Source organism: Peromyscus californicus, unplaced genomic scaffold (genome assembly GCF_007827085.1).
Source record: "Peromyscus californicus insignis strain IS unplaced genomic scaffold, ASM782708v3 Scaffold_8__1_contigs__length_139910024, whole genome shotgun sequence".
NCBI classification, from domain to species: Eukaryota; Metazoa; Chordata; class Mammalia; order Rodentia; family Cricetidae; genus Peromyscus; species Peromyscus californicus.
In genome coordinates, this window is record NW_026294606.1 from 57869986 (window position 1) to 57882185 (window position 12200).

The following is a 12200-nucleotide window of genomic DNA, read 5'->3' on the forward strand; positions in this document are numbered from 1 at the left end:
CAGCTATAGGCAGTGCCTATAATGTGTGATGGTGTTGAAGCAGGAAAGACCTTTGTCTTGATGCTGGGGAGGAGCTTGGCAAGGCTGGAAGGAGCTGAGTGAGTAAGGGGAATGCAGAAAGGTGATGGAGGATCAGACAGAATCTCACCACCCACTTATCTGCTGGTCGGTCACCAAAGGGCTTAGAAGAGAAGTTAGTTTGTTGTGGTTTGAAAGAAAATGGCCCCCAAAGAGAGTGGCACTATTAGGAGGTATGGCCTTGTTGGAGGAAGTATGTCATTGTGGGGGCAGGTTTTAAGATCTCTTTTTCTCAAGTTTCCCTCAGTGCAACAATCACTTGATTTCCTGTTGCCTCTGAGTCAAGATGTAAGGACTGTCAGCTCCAGCACCATGTCTGCCTGCACGCCACCTAAACCTCTGAAACTGTAAGCATGCCACCCCAATTAAAGGTTTCCTTTATAAGGGTTGCCATGGTCATGGTGTCTGTTCACAGCATTGAAGACCCTAACTAGGACAGTCTCTCAAAATCTTAATCATGGAATGCCATATGATCCAAGGTATACACTTCTGGGTATATATCTCAAAGAATGAAAAACAGGGGCTCAAACAGGTATTTCCATATCTACAGTTCATAACAGCAATAGATAAAATGTGGAATCAACCTAGGAGTTCATTGGCAGATTAACAGACAAAGAAAATGTGGTGCACATGTATAGTAGAATATTATTCAGCTTGAACAAAAGAAACGAGATGCTGACCCAGGTTACAACATGAATAAACCTTGAGGACATCATGCTAAGTGAAACAAGCCCCGCAGAAAAGGACAGGCATTCTGTAACTTCACTGATAGGAGTCATTGCTGGGAATGACTGAGGGAAAGAGAATGAGGAGTTACTGTTTAACAGGTATAGAAATTCAGTTTTGCAAGATGAGAAAGTTCTGAAGATAAATGGTGGTGATGGTGACACACATGAATGTAATCAGGACCGCTCAGGTATGTACTTAAAAACAGCAACTTTTTGTAAAAGTCTTGTGTGGTGGCCCATGCTTAGAATACAAGGCTGGACAGATAGAGATGGCAGATCCCTGAGTCTCACTGGCTCTCCAGCCTAGCCTACTGGTGAGGCCAGGCCCGAGAGAAAGCTTGTTTCAAAAATCAAGGTGTACTGAGCTTGTTTCAAAAAGCAAGGTGTGGCGGGGCGGTGGTGGTGCACGCCTTTAATCCCAGCACTTGGGAGGCGGAGCCGGGTGGATCTCTGTGAGTTCAAGGCCAGCCTGGGCTACTGAGTGAGTTTCAGGAAAGGTGCAAAATGGCATACAAAATTCTCTCTCTCTCTCTCTCTCTCTCTCTCTCTCTCTCTCTCTCTCTCTCTCTGTCTCTCGTAAGTGTATATTACATAATGTATATTTTACCACAATAAAGCAAAAATTATGTTGGAGTGGAGAAAGGGGGCGGAGTAGAATTGGAAGCTAAGTGATGGGGAGACTGGCTTTCTGGTTTTTCTCATAGCCCTATAAAGAACCCGTTGGCTTAGAGTGGAAGGCACAGTCATGAGTAGAAGCAAAAAGGCCTTCCATTCTTGTGGAGGTGGCTTGGTGATGGACTCGGCGTGGAGACAAGAAAGAAAGAGTTGAACATTGGGCTCTGAGCAAGAAGAGAAATGAGACTACCACTGATTAGACCAGGTTGTAGCCCTGGTGGTGTAGTGCTCGCCTAACATGGAGGAGGTCCAGGGTTTAATTCCCAAGCACCATATATACTGGGTGTGGTAGTGCATACCTGTAAGGTCAGTGCTAGGGAGGCAGCAGGAGGAGGATCAGGAGTTTAAGGTCATTGTGAGTTTGAGGCCAGCCTAGGATCTATCAGACCCTGTGTAAATACATATATACATAAAAATAAAATGGCCACTAGTTGCAGTGGCAAGTGCTGGGAGTTGGGGGAAGCAAGCAGCAGGGTTCAAATGTTCAAGCTGAGACACAGCACCTTTGACATGATTGTGGTAGATTCAAGGAAAGACAGGCAAATGGGAGGTTGTAGATACAAGTCTGGAGTTTAGAGGACATTCCAGGGAGGGGACGTGAGATGACAGAATGGCATTATTGAAGCCACAGGATCATGTGGAGGGTGCCTACCAGTGAAGAAAAACAAGAACAACAAAAAATACATTTCATGAAATGAGACAAGCCCACACCAGATCTGGCTGGTCAGCCTTCAATTCCAGCAAATTAGCTTGTTTTTCCTCCTTAACCAAAGTTGTGGGCGCTTTGAATGATGTTGGTGCCTAAATATAAAAATCTTCTGGTGCCTAAATATAAATATCTCCTGAAGACCAAGAGCACAGGACAGGCATTGAAGACCAGAGTTCTGGCAGTCCCATGGACCCCTGCCCATCTCTTCCAGTTCCAGAATGCAGATGGTCAGTGATTTGGGGCACAAGGAGCCTTTAACCTTCGAGGCTAGAGTCCATGTAGGCCCTTATTAAATTCACCTTCCCTAATTTCCTTTGCATGAGAGTGCTGAACAGGGGAAAGAGAGAAAAAACACTTAATTGTGATACACATGAGTGGAGACAGCATCTAGGCCCACAGTACACCTTGAACTATGAAAACTTCCCATATTCCTGTCTGCTTGTGTTTATATAGTAAATCTCCATTTTTCTTCAGCCAGTCTGACTGAGGATTTGATGGCAGCAAGTAACAGAATGAACTAAAATCCCTTTAAGAGAGATGAGCATAGACAGCTTTCCCATCTTCTGATGTCTTCATTCTCTTCGGTGTGTTCAAGTTTTCAGTACAAGTCTTTCACTTCCTTGGTTAGATTTATTCCAAGTTATTTATTTTTTTTCAGGTTTGTCTTAGGGTTTCTATGGCTGCAACAAAAACACCATGACCAAAAAGCAAGTTGGGGAGGAAAGGGTTTATTTGGCTTACACTTCAGCATTGCTGTTCATCACTGAAGGAAATCAGGACAGGATCTCAAACAGAGCAGGATCCCGAGGGCAGCAGCTGATGCAGAGGCCATGGAGGAGTGCTACTTACTGGTTTGCTTCCCATGGCTTGCTCAGCCTGCTTTCTGATAGAACCCAGGACTAGCAGCCCAAGGATGGCACCACCCACCACGGTCTGAGCCCTCCCCTGTTGATCACTAAATGAGAAAATGCCTTACAGCTCAATCTCATGGAGGCATTTCTTCAGCTTAGGCTCCTTCCTCTGGTGACTCTAGTTTGTGTCAAATTGACACACAAAACCGCCCAGTACAAGGTTGATCTGAATAGAATTGTTTCCTTGATCTTTTTCTCTGTATGCTTGTTGTTGGTATACAGGAAGGCTACTGATTTTTGTTGTTAATTTTGTATTCTATTCTCCTGCCTTGTTGAGTGTTTACCAGCTGTGGTGTCTTTTTGGTGGACTCACTAGGGTCTTTTATGTATAAAATCATACCATCTGCAAATAAAAATACTTTGACTTCTTCCTTGCCTATCTGTGTCCCCTTTGTTACCTTCACTCATCTTATTGCTTTAGCTAAGGCTTCCAGCTTTATATTGAACAGGGGAGGGGGAGAGAGAAGACATCCTTGTCTTGTTCGTGATTTTAGTGGAAATGTTTTGAGTTTTTCTCCCTTTAGAATGATGTTGGCTGTGGCCTTGATACATAGTGCCTTTGTTATATTGAGCTACATCCCCTGTTTTCCTAGATTCTCCAGAAGTTTTATCATGAATGGATAATGGATTTTGTTGAAGGCCCCTCTGGCATCTAATGAGATAATCATGTGGTCTCTGTCCAAGAGTCTAAGCAGTGGATTGCTTTTAATGCTTTATGTATGTTGAATCATCCCTGTACCTCTGGATAAAGCCAACTTGATCATGGGGGATAATCTTTTTGATGTGTTCTTGAATTCAGTCCATAAGTATTTTGTTGAGAATCTTTGTGTATGTGATCATTAGAGAAATTGGTCTATAATTTGGGAGAGACTAGTAGTGGGGTCGGGGGGGGGGGGTGGATTGGGACAAGGGACTGGGAGGTGGCCTTGATCAAAACACGTTGTAGGCATGTGCAAAATTTTCAATGAAAAAAGAGAGAGGAACTGTCAGCCTAAGAGTCTAGTGGTTTACAAAAGTGCCAGCTACCATGCACATACATACATATGCCACATCAGATCCCTTCTCTTCCTCCTCCCTTCCTCTCTCCCCTCTTCCTGCCCCTCTTCATCCCTGTTTTACTCTCCCTCTCCTTATTCTTCCCTCTCTCCCTCTGTCTTTCCTGTAGTACACTGTGGAGCTTATAGTTAGCTTTCATTTCCTGGATGTGCTCTAGTTGGTCCAGACATGGAAAAAGATGAGGAATTGGTTGGGGAACAAATAGTCAAAGTTCTTCTGAACATGTAAGAACTTCCTATATGCTTAGCAAATACTCCCAAAAATTGGCATTTGGGTTGGGAAGAATTAACCACCCACATTCTTGGACTAGGATAGGGTTACTATGATTTCTGTTGCCATAAAGCTGAGGATCTGGGGTCCGTTGAGACATGTGTGCATTTTACTGGCTGAGCTATCTCTCTGGCACATAGTCACTCATTTAATGGGTGTGTTCCTGTGTGTGTGTGTGTGTGTGTGTGTGTGTGTGTGTGTGTGTAGGTACACATGCACACATGTGTATATGTGTGGAGACCAAAGGACAGCATCAGGTGTTATCCTCAGGAAGGCCCTCCACTTTCTTTGAGACAGGCTTTCTCATAGGCTCTTGACATTTACTAATTAGACTAGGGCAGCTGGCCGGGGAGCTCCAAGGCTACAGGGAGGGGGGGGGGGGTAGGAGATTACAGGCTTGAGCAGGCCATGCAATACACTGAAGGTTAATTGATAACAGTCATGTCATAAGACAAACAACTTTCATCTGAAGGAGCCCATAGCCTTGTCCAAAATTACTAATCTATCTTTGCCACTGTCCCAACAAGCTAGACAAATATTACTTCTCATCGCTCTGTGAGTTTGGGTCAGTTTGGTGAATGACACGGTGGAGCTGGCGGCAAAGGGAGGGGTAAATTTAATAATGTGTTCTCCAAGTATTTCCTAAAAGAATACTGAATTGTGGGAAGGACAAGCTATGATGAAGACCAATAAGAAAAAAACAGTGAGCCGGGCGGTGGTGGCGCACGCCTTTAATCCCAGCACTTGGGAGGCAGAGCCAGGTGGATCTCTGTGAGTTCGAGGCCAGCCTGGGCTACAGAGTGAGTTCCAGGAAAGGCACAAAGCTACACAGAGAAATTCTGTCTTAAAAAACCAAAAAAAAAAAAAAAAAAAAGTGATGAGTGGGTTTCTTACTTATAAAATAAATATGATCAATTTGGATCTGGTGGTCTATAATGACTTATAGTACAAAATACTGAGACCTGGTTATTTTAAAAATATTTTTAAAATTGTGTGTGTGTGTGTGTGTGTGTGTGTGTGTGTGGTGTGTGTGTGTGTGATCTTTGTGTGTGAATGCCCACATGTGAGTGGGTATGCATAGGGGCCCGAAGAGAGCACTGGATCCCTAGGATCTGGAATTATAGGTGGTTGTTAGCTGTCCAGTTGTGGGTGCTGTGAGTGGAGCTTGGCTCCTCTGAAAAGCAGCAAGTGCCCTTAACCACTTAGCCATCTCTTTAGCCTTGAGACCTGGTTGTTTGATCTTTTAAATAACTGGATAATTTGTTCCATGGAAGAGTTTCTAATAAATAAACTCACAATTTTCTCCTAGAATATCTGAGTATCTAAGTTTCTGTGTGTTTATTTACCTATGTATAAACTTCTCATCTATCAATCATCCATCTATCTTTCTTATCCTTCTATCTTATTCATCCACCCATTCATTTGTGTCTTCATTCATACATTTATTTCTTTATCTCTCTGTCTACTTGCAGACAGGAGTTACATCATGATATTTCAGTCAGTGATAGATTGCATAAACAAAATGGTACTTCTATAATCTAGAACTGTAAAATTCCTATCATGCAGCAGGGCTGTAACATTATAGCAAAATGTACCACTCAGGTATTCCTGGAGATATTGGTGTGATGAACTCACTGTGCTTTCTAACATGTGCAATTATGTATAGCACTAATACTTGATAATAAATGACTGTATTATTGATTGTATTAGGCAAAATTCTCTAGAGGAGCAGAACCAGTAGACATGTGTATGTATGTGTGTTAATACATATATAGTTAAGGGGCTTTATCAGATTGACTTAAAACTGATATGAGTTGGAAAGTTGAGCAATGCTTATCTGCATGCTGGAGAGTCTGAGTCTACAAAGCTAGTTGCCTCAACAGTGCTGTACTAGTGATGAAGACCTGGAAGGTTCATGTAAAGTCCGGTCTTTAGGCTACATTGGAAGGCTGGTGAAGCAATACCCTCAGCAAAGGGCTACAGCCTCATCATCAGGACAGATGCACTCACCAGCAAGAAGAGGACCATGCAAGTGGATGAGACTGCTTAGTTCTCAGACCTCCTGATAGTTCTGCTACTGTGGGAAGGTGCAGCCCACTCTTTGGGAGTGTCTTCTCCCCTCAGTTAACTCCTTCCTAGAAGTGCCCTTACGGGCACACCTAGAGGACTGTAGCTTAGGTGATTCTAGACCCAATGAGGTTGAAAATAAAGCTCGATCATCATAATGGTTTATCTATTTATCTCCTTTCTCCTCTTCTTCCTCCTCCCCTACTTCCTCCTCCTATTGCTCCTGTTTCCTTTCCTCCCCTTTCTTCCTCTTGCTCCTCCTCCTCCTCTTCCTTCTCTGATGTGGTTTCCCTAAGTGGCTCCCGATCACTGTGTAATCCAGGCAGGCGTCTTGGCTCCACCGTCCAAGAGCTGGACTATACCAGCTTTCTCTGTACTTTAGCCATTATTTTAGAGTGTACCCATTGTACTTACATAAATTTCCTGTAAACAGTAGCCTCATATACTTCATGTTTATCATGTCTTTAATTTCATTGAGAGGGCCACATTGAGTGATTGATATATGCAATCTAGATTTCTGTAAGTATACTCTATGATGTTTATTTATTTATTTTTCGAGACAGGGTTTCTCTGTGTAGCTTTTGCAGCCTGTCCTGGAACTCGATTATGTAGACCAGGCTAGCCTCAAACTCACAGAGATCTGACTGCCTCTGCCTCCCGAGTGCTGTTATTAAAGGCGTGCGCCACCACTGCCTGGCTGTGCCACCACCATCTGGCCTATGATGTTTATATAGTGATGAAGTGGTCCAAGATGTATCCACATTGGTAAGAGATATCTATCTATTGTGGTTGGTGTGTAAAATGAAATAAAGGAAAAACAACAACAAAAAATGTAGAAATCTCAATATAAGTAAATAAAATATATGTATGTATGTTTATATCTATCTGTCTATCTATCTATCTATCTATCTATCTATCTATCTATCTATCTATCTATCTATCTATCTTGTCAGTCTTCTATCTCTCCAGTCCCTTCTCCAGTTTCCCTCCCTAATATCCTTCAATTAGAAAAGATAAAATATTTATCTTTAAAAATAAGTAAGCAGTTTGGTATGGGAGAAAATATTAGTGAAATTAGAAAATATAATTACAATGTTAGATGTGGATATTTATAAGAAACATGAGTCTATGGTCACATGACTGTGGGAAGAACTGGGAATCTATGAAATCATTATCCAATCCTTAAGAGTTTTCTTCACATTTGGGAAGAGATGGCTTTCCAGTGTCCCAGGTGCATTGCACCTGGATATGGGAAAAAAAAGTCAGGATAGTTATAAAGTGATGAAAGGGCCTCATAAAAGTGAAGTTGATATGCGTATTTGAATGTCGCCACATGCTTTATTGCTGTTGCAATTTCCCGGTCGGTTTTGTTTCTCGGAATAAGGCAGCATATAAATACTCCTTGTTAGGTACATGTGCTGCTTCTCTTGAAGTTTTTTTTTTTTTGGTTTCATCTGGCACAGGTGACATGAATGTTGGCCATAAGCCACTCACTGAAACAGTTTCCTTTGCCGTCTCTCTGTTATCAACAGCAGAGCAAAGTCACCCATTCCTTCTGTCTGGACACATCTTCTATGGGGTCTCAGGTACCAGGCGGCAAGCTGCAGTCTACGGAGGCTGGACAAAGACAGTTATCAGAGAAAGAGATTCAAATCTGGAGGAAATAATCGGAGCAATTGGAGTCACATCTGAACACCAGTGAGAAAGGAACACACTCCTTCCACAGGGAGAGGCATTCCTTCCGGCCTAGGCTCAGACTCACCTAGGCAGGACTGACTGCGGAATGTCAGGCCACTTCAGGTAGAAGGACGAAGAAACAAAGTAACACAGGTCTGGTTTTGTGCCAGGTGGCTGCAGAGGCTCCCATCCCCCGCCATGAGTTTGCCTGTGTGGAAAAGTGTGCTGGGAGCACTGCCTGCCTCTGTCAGTGCTCCCCACCATCCTCTCCGAGTTGCCCTTTGCAACTGGCCTCTAACTCCCTTCCAATGTGATGATTCAAGAATCTCCAGATAATGGGAAAGGGAACAGAGTCTTTGGTTTTTCTTTTACCCTCTTCTAAGCTGTGGTGCTCTGTTTGAAAAGCAAACCTAGGTTTTCTCACAAAAACGAATGACAAGAGAGAAAAGGAAAAAAAAAAGTCGCTTAGGAGAGAGTGGCATTGGCTTCTTGTAGCCGACTTCCTGCTTCTGCCAAGCCAGACAGAGCCTGTGTCCTCAGCTCACCCTGGCTCTGCAAGCCATATGCAAATAAGCGGCTTCAGTGCTTGCCCATATGAGACTCACAAAGCAAACAGAAATGAAACAAAAACAAAAAAAACAAAACCACTGTCGCCACCAACTACAAAATACACTCCACCCTGACCATTTAATTCCAAGAGATAGCTGCTGAGCAGGAGTGGGGAGTGGGGATGGTGTTGAGGGGACCACTCTGCTTGGCCCTTTGAGCTGTGAGCCCCTCCCCACTCACTTCCCTAATGAACTCTACTCAGGGATGACGAAGAATTCAAAGCATCTGCAGCACACTTTTCTAACCTTTGGCCGTCTGGAATGCCATTTCTGAGGCTAATTTGCTTTGATGGGAAAACAGAAAAAATAACCAAGATTCTTAAACCATCTTGCTGGACTTATTTCACAAGTAGCCTTGAGGATAACCTTTTTCTCCTATTTATTTAAAAAATTACTTATTGATTTATTTTAGCGAGAGGGTTGAGTCTCACAAGATAGCTGAAAGCTGGTTTTGAACTTGTAAACTTTCTGCCTTCACCTCCCAGCTGCTGGGATTGTAGCCATGGATTCCCACTGGGGTTGTAGCCATGGATTCCCACTGGGGTTGTAGCCATGGATTTCCACTGGGGTTGTAGGCATGGATTCCCACTGGGATTGTAGGCATGGATTTCCACTGGGGTTGTAGGCATGGATTCCCACTGGGGTTGTAGGCATGGATTCCCACTGGGGTTGTAGGCATGGATTCCCACTGGGGTTGTAGGCATGGATTCCCACTGGGGTTGTAGGCATGGATTCCCACTGGGGTTGTAGGCATGGATTCCCACTGGGGTTGTAGGCATGGATTCCCACTGGGGTTGTAGGCATGGATTCCCACTGGGGTTGTAGGCATGGATTCCCACTGGGGTTGTAGGCATGGATTCCCACTGGGGTTGTAGGCATGGATTCCCACTGGGGTTGTAGCCATGGATTCCCACTGTGGTTGTAGCCATGGATTCCCACTGTGGTTGTAGGCATGGATTCCCACTGGGGTTGTAGGCATGGATTCCCACTGGGGTTGTAGGCATGGATTCCTACTGGGGTTGTAGGCATGGATTCCCACTGGGATTGTAAGCATGGATTACCACTGGGATTGTAGGCATGAACTACACTGGTGAAGTTGTCTTGCCCCAGTTGTTTCACTGGGGATGTTAAGCAAGATGTCTACCACTGAGGTATAGTCCCAACTCTTTTAAACAAATTCAGACAGTCTCCCTGAGTTGCCCAGACTGGCCTTTAACTCATTCTGCAGCTCAGGTAGACTTTGAACTACCTCTGCCCTAACCTGTGTATCTGGAATTAAGAACCTCTGCCACAGGGTCCTGATGAAAGTTGATTTTTTTTTTAAAAAAGCTGTTTTTGTATTAGTTGCTTTTCTCATCCCTATGACCAAAGCACTGGAAGAGAGGAGGAATTTGTTCTGGCTTACCGGCCATGGCAGAAAGGCAGGGTGGCCGGAATATCAGGCCGGTCATAGAGCATCCCTAGGCAGGAGGCAGAGTGATGAAGACACTCAGCTAGCTTTCTCTATTTTATGTAGTCCAGCTCACAGAACAGTGCTGCCTGCATTTAGAATGAGCCTTCTCAGTTCAAATAGCTTAATCTAGAACCCACTCCCCACAGACATGCCCAGTCAGCAATCCTACAAGTCAACACTCAATATTAGCCATCATTCTTGTGATCTGCAAGAACCTACCACAGTCCACACCGTTGCTGCCCCTCAACAGTCCCAGGTACAACTGGGCAGCAGGGTCGCTGCCACGAGGACAAGCACCTCTGCTGTTTGGCTCTGTACTTCTGATGCCCGTATTTGACTTCCAGAGTCACTTTCTAAGCAGTGCCTGTCGATCATCCAGGGCTGTGTTGTAGCCCAAGGCTGAATGGGAAATGGAAAACCCAGGAAGATGTAGATAGCTCAGCTAGGTACAAGGAGTATATAAAATAGATTCAACTAGGAAATAAATGTATTTGATTCCGCTTTCTGTGGTCAAAGATAACATTCTGGACAGATTTTATTTTCCCCTTACTTTTCCTTCCTTTAATTACCTTTAGGTAATTAAGACTTCCTGTAAGAGTTAAGTGGTTTCGACTGGTCTAAATAAAACATCAGTATTGTACCCAGTTCAAACCTCCTTCAGTAACTTTGCAGGCTTCGGGAGTTGTTGCTGAAATGATTGATTAGAAAGTATTACTGAATCTGTTTGCTTACTTTCCTCATTTTCTTTTGTGTATTTTCTAAAATGTAATTTTTGGTTCATGGGGAGCATTTTGAAATATATTTTATCTCAAAAAATATTTGAAGCTGAGTGTAATCTTTACTTTTGATATTTATATTTAGGGGCAAATAAATATTTGTAAGGACTGGAGAGATGGCTCAGTGGTTAAGAGTCCTTGTTGCTCTTCCAGAGGACCAGAGTTCAGTTCTCAACATCCATATTAGGTGGCTCAAACTACCCACAACTCCTAGCAACAAGGGGTCTGATGCCCTCTTTTGGCCTTCTCAGGAACCCATACACATATGGAACACACACACACACACACACACACACACACACACACACACACACACTACAGAGTTTTTAAAAATGTTTGGAGTAGTTTGTAACAGAAGAGAGCTGGAAGGGGTGGGAGGCTAAGATCAGAGGATCAGCCAGGGGTCTGTGCAGTTATCCAGGAAATCAACTCTTTGCAAAGGAGAGAGCCCAGCTACAGGGGAGGAACAGGGCTTGTGAGGCACTGGATAGTTAGAATGAGCAATGTATAGTCACTGGTGGGATGCATCTAGGAAAGCAGATGCTGAGAGCAGGGGCTTGAGCAACAAAAGGAAAGGATGGCTTTTGTATCTGGTGTGCCCCAAGATCCTGTCCCAAGAGAGTACAAGTTCATCACAGTGTGTTAGCCTGTGCTGCAAGGGCTCCTGTGACTTCTCAGCGAGATGTCCGTTCTCCCCACTCATCCCTGAGTTGTCTGCATGGTGGAAGGTCATCTCCCATAGTGTCCCATGCCATCCAAGTCATTGTCAACCCTCTGCTCTGCTTTTGGACAGTGTCTCTACTGTCCCTTCCAGGAAAGCAATAATCTTTCTAGTGCCTTCTACTCCATTCAGGGAACTTCTTCCCCATTTAAAGGTCAGTTTTCACAGAGAGGATTCTCAGCTGACTGAGTTCTTATTCTCCCACTTCTTTGTCCAGGAACGGTATGAAAAGTAGGAGCAGTCTCAGCCTCATACTGCAGGAAACCATTTTCTCTGCCAGTTTCTCCATTGCCCTACTCATCCAGGCAGAGCTTCCTCCTGGGGTCATTCAAATGGAGGGTTGTGGCACGACATCTATTTCAGAGTCCTCAACAGTTTCTCAGATGCTGGAAAGCCCAGCACCACACTGTCCTGGTGGGGGAGGATTGTCCAGCCAGACCAAACACACAGAAGACCTTTTCATGATGGTGT

The 12200-nt window shown here is 44.0% G+C and overlaps 1 long non-coding RNA gene across 3 annotated transcripts in view; it reads left to right on the plus strand.

The window, feature by feature from the left end:
* Positions 1–347: 347 nt before the first annotated feature.
* Positions 348–12200, plus strand: part of LOC128104146 (uncharacterized) — a 31182-nt gene continuing 19329 nt past the window's right edge. For 2 of the 3 annotated variants that reach the window (XR_008215895.1, XR_008215897.1), the window contains exon 1: positions 361–425. This is a non-coding gene — a long non-coding RNA (uncharacterized LOC128104146). Of the gene's footprint in view, positions 426–12200 lie in introns of all 3 variants that reach the window. The other variant, XR_008215896.1, reaches the window with a different exon arrangement.